Source organism: Pelmatolapia mariae, linkage group LG14, assembly GCF_036321145.2.
Source record: "Pelmatolapia mariae isolate MD_Pm_ZW linkage group LG14, Pm_UMD_F_2, whole genome shotgun sequence".
NCBI classification, from domain to species: Eukaryota; Metazoa; Chordata; class Actinopteri; order Cichliformes; family Cichlidae; genus Pelmatolapia; species Pelmatolapia mariae.
In genome coordinates this window covers 23,122,979-23,134,040 of record NC_086239.1, presented here as the reverse complement: position 1 = coordinate 23,134,040, position 11,062 = coordinate 23,122,979, and the positions used below count along the sequence as shown (strand labels likewise).

Genomic DNA, 11,062 nt, shown 5'->3' with positions numbered 1-11,062 from the left:
ACTTTTTTAAAATTACACTTTTACTTAAATTTACTTGAGTAGGGTTAGGGGTTGCCACCTCAGCATGTAGTCAAGTTCTATAGAGCTAATTGCTAATGACCTACTTAATTTTATTCAGGTGTGTTGCAGCAGGGACACATGGAAAAGTTTCAGGACACCAGCCCTCGAGGACTGGAGTTCGACACCCCTGCTCTAGGGGAAAAACAATCCCCCAGGGATGATGATATCATCCTGCTTTAATACCAGCTGGCCTTTGAGGAAGGCTGTGTATAGCTCTTGCATGTCTTAGCCTAGAATAAAATATAACAGACCCTTTATTGTAGTTCAGAACACACACCAGTCAGACAAAATGTCTGAAAAAATATCAGTGCATTTACTTGCCATTAGACTGTATAATATAAATGAATAAAACTAAAGGTATTAAATATATTTTTTAAAAAAGAATGTAGGTTATATAAATGTGAGAAAAATCTAAGAAAAGTGGCAAAATGTATAAATAACACTTGACAGTAAGTAAGGAAAAACTGTACAGAACCTTAGGAAATAGAGAGAGGTCGAGTGGGAAGCACTTGGCAGAGTGGGTGAATTCTGTCTTACCTTTATGCAGAGATGGAGTTGTTCAGGAAATGCAATTTTATTGCACTTACATAAACTTTTGGAACGAAGACAGCGAAGTTAAAACAGAATTCATGCCACAAAATCTGTTTCTAGGGGGAGAACAGTGCGTGGTGTCAGTGGGCAGAGTCACAGATGATGGAAACAATGCTTTGCTGAGACGCTGTTTGTGCACGACATCCTGGGTGGATGGAGAAGTCCTGATGATGTTCACTGCAGTCCTTACCACTACAGTTGTTTCTTGTCTTAGACCGTGCAACTGCCATACCAGGTGGAGATACAACTGGTCAACATACTCCATTGTGCCTCCGTAGCAGCCGTACATGGGAGCTATAGAGATAAGATAAGATAAGATAACCTTTATTAGTCCCACGTGTGTTCTTAGCAGCCTCTCAAAGCAATTCATCATTAGGAGAGCTAGTGCAACAGTGATTAAAACATGTGATGGTGGATTTTTTTGGGCACTGTTGTGATAGGATGGCAGACTTGAAACATGATGAAACAACAGTCTGCTTCAGAAAGGTGGTAAAGTTGTCCATAAGGACATGTGCCAGCGGGTCAGCACACTCCCTGAGTATGTGACCTGGACTTGTCTGGGCTTGCTGCCTTCTGTACATCTTCTTCAGCCTGGCACTGTTGCTGCTGCTGTGACCTCAGAGGAGGGTTCCAACATGGCTGGATGCACCACTGAGAGAGGCAGAAACTGCCTGGGATGCACTGGCAAACACTGGGCCTCCACCTGTCACTGAAAATAATAGCAACATGAACCAGGTGCCTGTACTTCCCAAACTATGTATGCTGTGATGCTCATCTCATCCTCAGACCCCCCCCGCTGACCCTCATTGGGGGGTCTTTTTCACCCAGGTTAGACGGAGAGTCAGTGACAGGATCTGTGTGTGAATATGTTAACTGTGAACAAAACAAACTTTTAAATGACAAAGCGTCAGGATTTGCAAATGAGCTTAGGCTACAAATGCTTTGGGTGTGGGAAATTATTTACTTAATGTTACACCTCTCGATTCACTCCTCTGGTTGCCAACCCACAACTTTCCACTATCTCTTTTCACTGAACGATGACTTTGCAAATTTGAAGCACTTTGGCTCCATCTTGTGAACAAACAAATTCAAACACCATAGTTGAAGGGAACTTATGAACTGTTTCTGAGAGACAAATAACACCAGGATCCTTTTCTACATAGCTGACAACTGTGCAGGGGCGGGTCTAGCAAAGTTTTGCCAGGGGGCATTAACAGGGAGAGGGGGGCACAAAGAAATACTTTTCTTTCTTATTCTCATTATTCTCTGAATCTTACAACCAAAGTGGTCATCTGATGTAAAATGTATAGAAATCACACACCCCCACCCCAATTGTTATTGATCCTTTTACCTTAATTTTAAAGTGTATATTTATACCTTTTACCTTTACCTTAGTCTTGTAATGTTCCTGGGTCTGTTGACCCAGTGTTTTGAGTTTTAGTTTATTTTGATGTTATGTTTAAGTTCATTAGGGTAGCTAAGTTAATTTGTTTATTAGATTCCCTTTGTGTTTTCTACCCCTGTATTTAAGTTTCCCTGTCCCTTTATGTCTTTCATGCTGCGTGTCTTATGTTGTCAAATTTATATTGTCATGTCTGGGTCTCACGTTTCCTGTTTTATTTTGAAGGTCTGTGTCCTATGTCAGTGTAGTCAACTTTGCTTCCTTTGTCTCCTTATGTCAGACTAGTATCAGCTGTTTCCCCATGTGTTTCCACTTCCCCTAATCACCCTTGTGTGTATTTAGTCTGTGTGTTTCTGTTCATTCTTTGTCAGGTCGTCTGTTGTTTACGTCATGTTCTCCATGCCATGTTTCCAAGTTTTTCATGTCATTTGTTTAGTTCTCCCAGTTTAGTTTAATGTTAGTATTATTTCAGCTTGCCTTGCCCTTTGTTTGTACCTTCTTTTTTTTTTTTACCAGCCTCATTAAACGGCTCGCTTTTTGTTAATTCAAGTTTTGTTCCACATTCCATTTTGTCTGAACTTTGGGTCCTCTCCATCAAATTCCTACAGTCTGCTTCCGCAGACTGTGACAGAACGACCTGACCAGTATGGATCCAGCGGACATCTGTGCAGTTCAGCACTCGTGTGACCATTCTCACGATTGTCACAGGATTTGCAGGGCTTTGTCCGCACCACATTGCCTCAGCAGCAGCATCAACCCCGCTAACTATGGAAGAAATATAGTGTCATCAGAATCCAACTATTTTTAGACATTGAATTTATAACACTGAATTTTTATCCTCCAAATTTCCCTGCAAAAAATATTCACCTGCAAAAATTCGCCTGCAAAAAATTCACCTGCAAAAATTCACCTGCAAAAAATTCACCTGCAAAAAATTCAACTGCAAAAATTCACCTGCAAAAAATTCACCTGCAAAAAATTCACCTGCAAAAAATTCACCTGCAAAAATTCAACTGCAAAAATTCACCTGCAAAAGTGATGACCTTAAATGACCCAAGCCAGAGCAATCAGCACTAGATCGAGTCGAGCGGCTCTCAGCCAATTAAATTACGCTGTTTGATCACATGACATCGTTAGCCAGCAGTGTGTCTCCTAGAAGATAGCTGTTTAGAGGTGAGGGATTAAGGCTGTATCCCAATTCAGGGGCTGTATCCCAATTCAGGGGCTGTATCCCAATTCAGGGTCTGCAGCCTTAAAGTACGCAGCCTCAACGATCCTCAAGGGCCGCGTACTCAAAGACCGCTAAGGCCGGAAGTGCGAGGCTCTTGAAATGGGACGGTCTAGCCTCCGTCGCGCTGCCCAGGTTGCCTAGCAACCATAACACCAACCGCTGGAAACGTTTCATACAGCTTTGTTTGACAGAAATGAAGGAGAACATATTTTGTTCGTGTGTTTGTTTCTACACGAGCTTTGTGTGATTTAATAAGTATCTGAGGCTGAGACCACAGGACTGTAAAACATGATTGTTGGCCTTCATATCTGTACTGAACAGTCATTTAAGATTAGCTAGTAAATAACAATTAGCCAATGTTGTTCATGAGACTAAAGTCAGTGTAAATATGATATGGCCAATATTATAGTTATTATATTAATCATTATAAGTTATTACAGCAGTGAGTTTGAACTCCCAAATCAAATCACTTCTATTGTCACATCACATGTGCAGGTACACTGGTACAGCACATGTGAGTGAAATTCATGTGAGTGAACTCTGTGTCTAACACTGAGCTTCAGTAAAGATTCAAGTTCCAGTTATTTATAAGTCCTATCACCTTAAATCTTCACTCAAAGACAAATATGTTTGACAGTGTATATGTATTATATATAAGAGACAAATGTTGTTCGTTTGATATGTTTGCATTACTAAATTTGGCTCAATGCTCACATATATGTGTAAAAAGGAAAATGTACGAGCTGTGATAACTGTTGCTGATAGAATGAAGAGTAGACTGATATATGAAATATTCCTTTTTTGGGTGAGAAAATCAGACCATGTCATAACTGCTTTAAGTCATACAGAATAGATATCAGAGCCTTAAACAGGCTGACTTCTGCTAAATGGGTCAAACTGGGCAGAAAGTATACAAACACATAACATCCTTATAGAATGTGATGTAACACTATAGATCAACTTACCTCAGAATATATAAAGCATATAAACAATTACAGCAATATGATGCAACAAACACAGCAGTGCTACTAATCCAAAATACTCAAAGCTTCATAGAACTGAAACAAACATTTATTTTTAGCTCCATTCTGCTGCTGATACATACTTTAGGTTTCTGAATATTAAACTTGTTGCTGCCTTTCATAGTGTGTAACTTGAAGGCCCTGAGTACTTTCTCCCACACTGAAAACACTGGAATGATAACATTATTTGAACATTACCTAATAAGACTGATTCAGGACAGACAATTAGTTATTTTAAACTTTTCTAGCAGTCCTTCACAAACAGGGAACAGTCTGTCTATTCTCTCCATCTGTCAGCTGCTGCTGGCTCTTCCTCCTCCTCTTCCTCACACTGCTGAGTTTGTCCAGGTGGATCATCAGGGGTGCAAAGCCTCACAGATGATGTGCAGCAGTGGGTCCCTCAGTCTGTCCTCACTCTGGACACTTACAGTTGTCACACATGGAAATCAAATGTGTGATAAGCTGCAGGATTCAAACACAAGTGTAACTTATAAATACATGTTCATACTTTTATTCCACAATCAGAGAGAAAGAAACAGAGAGAGAGTGCAGGACAGACAGACAGGTGACAGTCTCAGGTGTATACACTGCTACAAAACAGCACAAGAGAAGGAGGATTTAGTGTTTGTGTTATTACGAGTGCTAAACAAGAAGAGTTCCAGATGGTCCAGTGGACACATGTGTGACTCCTGTGATTAAAGCATCTTTCTTTCAGCTTAACGAGTGAACCGTCAGCTCATTCAAACACACGTTAAAGTCCGTTTGGCTCGACACCACCAAACAGAGGCAGCAATATAACATAGCTAACATTAACAGTGCAGTGAATCCTGCTTGTGCCGTCATATTCAGGACTGCAAACCGAGCAGCATCACTGACTTTCAGCTTGTTGTGTTTGTGGATTTATGGCTGACTTTAATTATCCATAAAATCATCACATTCTCTGTAAGAGAATCAATGAGTACTAAAAATGTGCACCTTTACCTGTGTGTTTTCTGGAACAGGAACAGGGTAATATCTGTGACCCAACTCCCACAGCTGGTTGGGGGACTCATGTTGTTTTCTGTTCGCAGTGGATGGTTGTCCCATCCACTGCAAAATGTATTAAAATTATCCTCTAGTCGAGGAAGAAAGATGTAATGGCAGCAAAAGAGGTGTGCAGCATTTGAAATGTCAAGAAGGCCTTCTTCCTCAGGGTTGTGAAGAACATCGTAGTAAATGCATGTAACGGCCACCCAGAGGTCTCTCCACAGTCGCTCTATTCTGAAATAATATATAAAAAAATATTTAAATTAGGTATGGCCTTTCTTTTGGTGTGTATGAGAAATTCCCTGCTTGTTTCTAACCCTACATGAAATGTGTGCATGACAACAGTAATAATACATTATCAGGGCATGTAGGAAGGACCCAGGCATATCACTTAAAAGGTGTCAAAAGGGTTGTGATGATCAGTGGCAATACATGAGATGACAACCAGACCATTAACACAGAATGAACATTCTTGGAAGGAAGTAACAGACTGGAAAAGGTGTGTGAATAACTAAAAATAGGGCAGAGTCCTGAAGGCTCTTTGGGGTTTGTAGGACCTGTCCAATATTTTCTTCCTTGAGGGGTAAATAATGGAAATTGAAAGAAACAACAACAACAACAACAACAACAAAAAAAAAACAAAACAAAACAAAAAACACCTGACACATATCAGACAATATATCCTGCTGGATAGGGCACTGTTCTCTAAAGACATATTACTATAAAACTTTTTTCATAAAACTATACCCTTTAAATGTTTATGTATTTTTAAATAATGGAAATAAAGCTGCAACACCTTCCATCTTATGTCAGAAACATTTGAGGTTGACAGTATTTTATGAGAACAAACCTTTGATTGTGCACACTCATTCCTGAAATGAAACTGCCTCTTCCTGTGCCACGAACAGTAAACATCAGCCGTGCAACCTCCACATTTTCCCATCCGTGGTTGCCACGAACCCTGAAAACAAAGAAGAGTACCCCAAAACATTCGAAGCTTTAAACAAACTTAGATCTGATGATAAAGAACAACTTATGCCTTAATCAGAGTGTTTTTAAAAAATGTAAAAGAATCCTTAAAGTCTTTGATTGCTACTGCTCTAGAAGGCATAAAACATGAATTGTCTCATGAATGCACTTTCCAGCATGTGTCAGTATGAAGTTTAATTTAACACAGCTGTTAAAACATTTTTCAGGATTTACCGGGTTGATAACAATTATTTAGATTTATTGAATTTATAGGAAATTACACAAGTGCCATCTTGTATCATTATGATCTGTGTAAAGAGACAATTTTAAGAATACTTTTGCAAAAACACGTTAAAGTTGGAAGTAATTGGCCGATGTTCCACTCTTGAAGATCAGCTGTGCCCATTTGTTGCACATTGTGGGAATGGAGAAGTTGAGGCCCTTGCAGGCTCCCCACAATTTTCCCCAAACTGAGCGACCCAGCTAATTCAACACCTTTACTAAGCAGTGCTGTTATGTAATTGGATACAAGGGGTGAGATAGTAATATTTTCCCTCCTTGGTTGTAGCTCCCTGACATTACAAGGGTAATCATTTTATGATGTCGGGTTCAGTGTTACACCAGGATTTCAAATACAATATCATCATCAATAAGAATTAGTATTATCATTTCAGAATTGTAGGTAACCACTTTTAAATGCCATAGACTACTTATTTGTTTAATTTGATGTATTCACTCTAGGAGAGCGCAGAGGGAATATCCCGTTTAACTTATGCTATCTGTTTAAGTTTAGATAGTATTTGTAAAGATATTGACCATATCCTTTTCTGAAAGTGTGGATATAATGGATGGGGTAAGGTACTGGCATGCCACAACTTTATAGTTGTTAAATTCTGGGTACAAGTATACATGCCCATCTTGTACATGTTTTTTTAATATTATTATTATCATCATCATCATCATCATCATCACCATCACCATCCTACCCAATTACATGTTTCTTTTAATCAGGTTATGCTGTTTTAATGACTTTACAGTATAATTTACATTGTGTTCCTTTAATTTTCCCTAAGTGTATGTTATATTAATCCCATATTTCCGTTTTAATATTTCTAATGTTTGCATTGTTTTCTTCACTGCCTGGTCTGCCTCTGTCTCGCCTGTATGGATGCATTTACACCTAAATTTCCCCAACAAATGATGTTTTAATTCACCACTATTCCAGTGAAACACGAGTCTCCCATCTTCCTGCTACGGGTCTCGAGTTTTTGTTCACCAAAGCACACACCAACTTCATACTGACGGACATATCACTGCCCTATTCCCGCCTTGCCTGACCGTGTTTTGTGGCTTTGGTTGGTTCACTTCTCCTCACTCTTCCCCATTCTTGTCATTAAATCAGGCCGTTCTGCAACCATGGCAGCCATTCACTCTATGGCTTTATTCATAGTGTATTTTACCCCTTAACCCAATGCCGTTCTCGTTTCCCACATTATATTTGCAGTGTTCGTCTATCTATCAATATCTGCGGATTATGGTTTTGTACCGAGTATCCTATTTTGTAGAGCACAGCATGTAAAGGTTAGCTCGGTTAGCAGGATGCTAGCATGTAGCGCTTAGTGAGACACGCATCAGACGAGTTGAGCAAAGACCCCGTCTGTGTACCTTATACGTGACCAACGGATTTAAATAAAATTAACGTTTCAAAAGACAAACTTGAAGATAAAACATAATCTACTTACCGGAGAACCGCCAGGGTTTGCCGCTGCCATCATGCCGCTCCTGAATTCAAAACTGCCTCTGCAGACAGGCAGGGGAGGCGCGGAACTTTTCTTTGAGTTAGTCAAACGTTTTCCTCAGTTCGAGTAGATGATAAAATAAAAGAAAAATGAATGGTATTTTAAGTAGGACTGGGCGTTCTGTAATGATCTCTATTTAGGAGAAAAACTTAATCACTCACCTCTAATCAGCTCTCTTTTCAGAAGACACTGCCGGCTAACATGTCATGTGATCAAACAGCGTAATTTAATTGGCTGAGAGCCGCTCGACTCGATCTAGTGCTGATTGCTCTGGCTTGGGTCATTTAAGGTCATCACTTTTGCAGGTGAATTTTTGCAGTTGAATTTTTGCAGGTGAATTTTTGCAGGTGAATTTTTTGCAGGTGAATTTTTGCAGGTGAATTTTTGCAGGTGAATTTTTTGCAGGCGAATTTTTGCAGGTGAATATTTTTTGCAGGGAAATTTGGAGGATAAAAATTCAGTGTTATAAATTCAATGTCTAAAAATAGTTGGATTCTGATGACACTATATTTCTTCCATAGCTAACTGGTGTCCCTGCCGCTGCTTCACGAGCCTGAGGCGGTTAGAGTTGGCACGCTGAGGTTCGCCGTGGCGCCACACCCTTCTGCGCTATCATTGCCTCCCGGCTCATCAGTCTCCTCCTCATCATCACGGTCTTGCCGCATTCCTGCTACGGTCCAATGCGAGGAAGTGCTGGACGCCATAGATTCGGACTGCGATGAGCGTCAGCAAATACTGAGCGCTCTGTTGGAGGAGGAGCGCTGGTGGAAGCCGTGGCTCATTCCGGAGCGTGAACACTCTTTCCAGGGAACGTGCCTGGCTCTCGGGGGCCCACGAAGCTGCCAGGGACTCCCACCAATTGCTCTGCCGTCACCCACCGTCAGGAGAAAGCGGCGTACTCGCTGCCGACGCTCCGCTGACTTTGTTTTTGCCCCTCATGTCTTCGCTAAGGAGGACTTAGAGAGAAGGACTGTAGACTCAAACCCTGTGAACTCAAAGACTGCTGGCTCAGGACCTGGGATTATTAAGGCTGTTCACGTCATTGACTCTTGTTTAAAGGCTGGGGGCACTAAGGACTGTTTATCACCTGCCTTCTCAGAGTGTGGAGTTATGTCCCAACAGTATCTCCTCAAGCTCCAGCTCAGCTACTTGCTTCTCAGTAAGCAGTTTTGCCTTTAGTGCTGCCTGCAACTCCGTTATCAGTTCAGTCTCCCGTGTTGCGGTCAGTACCCTTTCTTGCTGCTCAGCCAGAGGTCTCTGCACCCTCTGGCCCTGCTTCTGCTCCTGCTGGAGGCTCAGGTGAGCCAGTCCAGCACTCCGTGGCTCCTATGTCGCTGTCTGTCTCTGCTGGAGGGTCTGAAGAACCGCTCCAGCATCATGCCTTGTCAGCTGGAGGCTTGAGGGCAGTGGCGTGTCCAGCGGGGTGGCCTGGGGGGGCACAGGCCACCCCCCCAACCATACTGGCCACCCCAGGTGCCACCCCAAAGCTAAAACAATAAAATTCAATCAAATATCAAATGTACGATTATGTTTTCACAGTGAAGCTCAGATATCCGAGTGTAGGTGAATACAGCATCGGCTTCAAGAAGGCACCGCAGAAAACAATTTTTCGGCGAAAGAAAATGAGGAGAGAATAAATGTCCCGGTGAAATTAGAATACCAAGGAAAAAATAACACTTAAAGAATTATTGCAACTGTCGAATATTTCAGACAGTAGGCTACTGGGGGGAGCTAGCATAAGAGTTATGAGTTATAAGGTATAATCCAAGTCGCAACATTGCTGTATGGAGCTGCAGATTTGGTTGCAGGTTAACATAGCTGGACTGGCCATCGGGCATACCGGGCATTTGCCCGGTGGGCTGATGACTTATTTATTTATTTTTTTTGTAACGGCATGAACAATGAGAGGTGGTGGATTGGCCAGATGCTGGCCGATGTGTAAAAATAACTCAGTTGTTTAGTGGTGGATATGGTGGAGCTTCCACGGGGGGGGGGGGGGGGGGGAGGAGGAGGAGGGACCCGAGGCGGCCGCCGGTGTTGTGCCAAAAAGTGATTGGCTGCCAAAAAGTGATTTCCAATGTTTCCGTTTATTTTTTTTTATGTGTAATATCTTTATGTATGTTGGTAAATAGACTTCGGTGAACAGCGTTTACAAAGGGGTTATATATAGAATTAAGAAATTATCTGTTTTTTCAAGTATCTTACAACTCTGTGTTTGTACTTACATTATAACCAATCCGGTCCTTTATCCCCACTTAAAATATTTTTACAGAACTATTGTAATATTTGCTGCCATTTCTGCTGTCCTCTTGGCCAACTTACTCTTACAAAAGACATTTTTAATGTTAATTAGATTTTTTTAACTGCATAAATAAAGGTTATATAAAAGTCACTGCCAAAAACTGATTGCGGCTTCTACCTTGTTACACGAATGTTGATTGTGGCTCAATATGACTTTATGTCATCCATGAGGGATGCATTTGACATGTTTCACATATTATAGCCCAACAAGTTACTTATAGCAGTTTAAATACGAGCAATCAGTTTTTGGCAGACAGTCACTTTTTGGCACAACACCGGTCCGAGTGTCAGGTGAACTGATCTTCAGGTAAGAAGTTATGACCTGATATCGGTTTGGATATGTGGTGAGAGGGAAACATGAAGATGAAACCAGATGTCCTTACTGAATCATCAGAGCTGAACAGGTGATGGAGAAATAGGTTTACCTTTTAGGTGACATGAATGAGTTGAAGGGAAGTTATGAACTGTTTCTGAGAGACAAATAACACCAGGATCCTTTTCTAAGTAGCTGACAGCTGGTAACTGTGCAGGGGCGGGTCTAGCAAAGTTATGCCAGGGGGCCAGGTAGAGCATTAACAGGGAAAGGGGGGCACAAAGAAATACTTTTCTTTCTTATTCTCATTTAAAATATCTAGCTTTTATTAAATAATTATCTGAATGT

The 11,062-nt window shown here is 41.2% G+C and overlaps 1 long non-coding RNA gene across 1 annotated transcript; it reads right to left on the bottom strand.

Moving 5' to 3' along the window:
* Window positions 1-4,090: 4,090 nt before the first annotated feature.
* Window positions 4,091-8,231, bottom strand: LOC134641286 (uncharacterized). Its single transcript, XR_010095519.1, has 4 exons — window positions 8,044-8,231; window positions 6,183-6,293; window positions 5,288-5,566; window positions 4,091-4,768 (listed from the first exon to the last, which is right to left on the bottom strand). It is a non-coding gene; the product is annotated as an uncharacterized LOC134641286 (long non-coding RNA).
* Window positions 8,232-11,062: the final 2,831 nt, after the last annotated feature.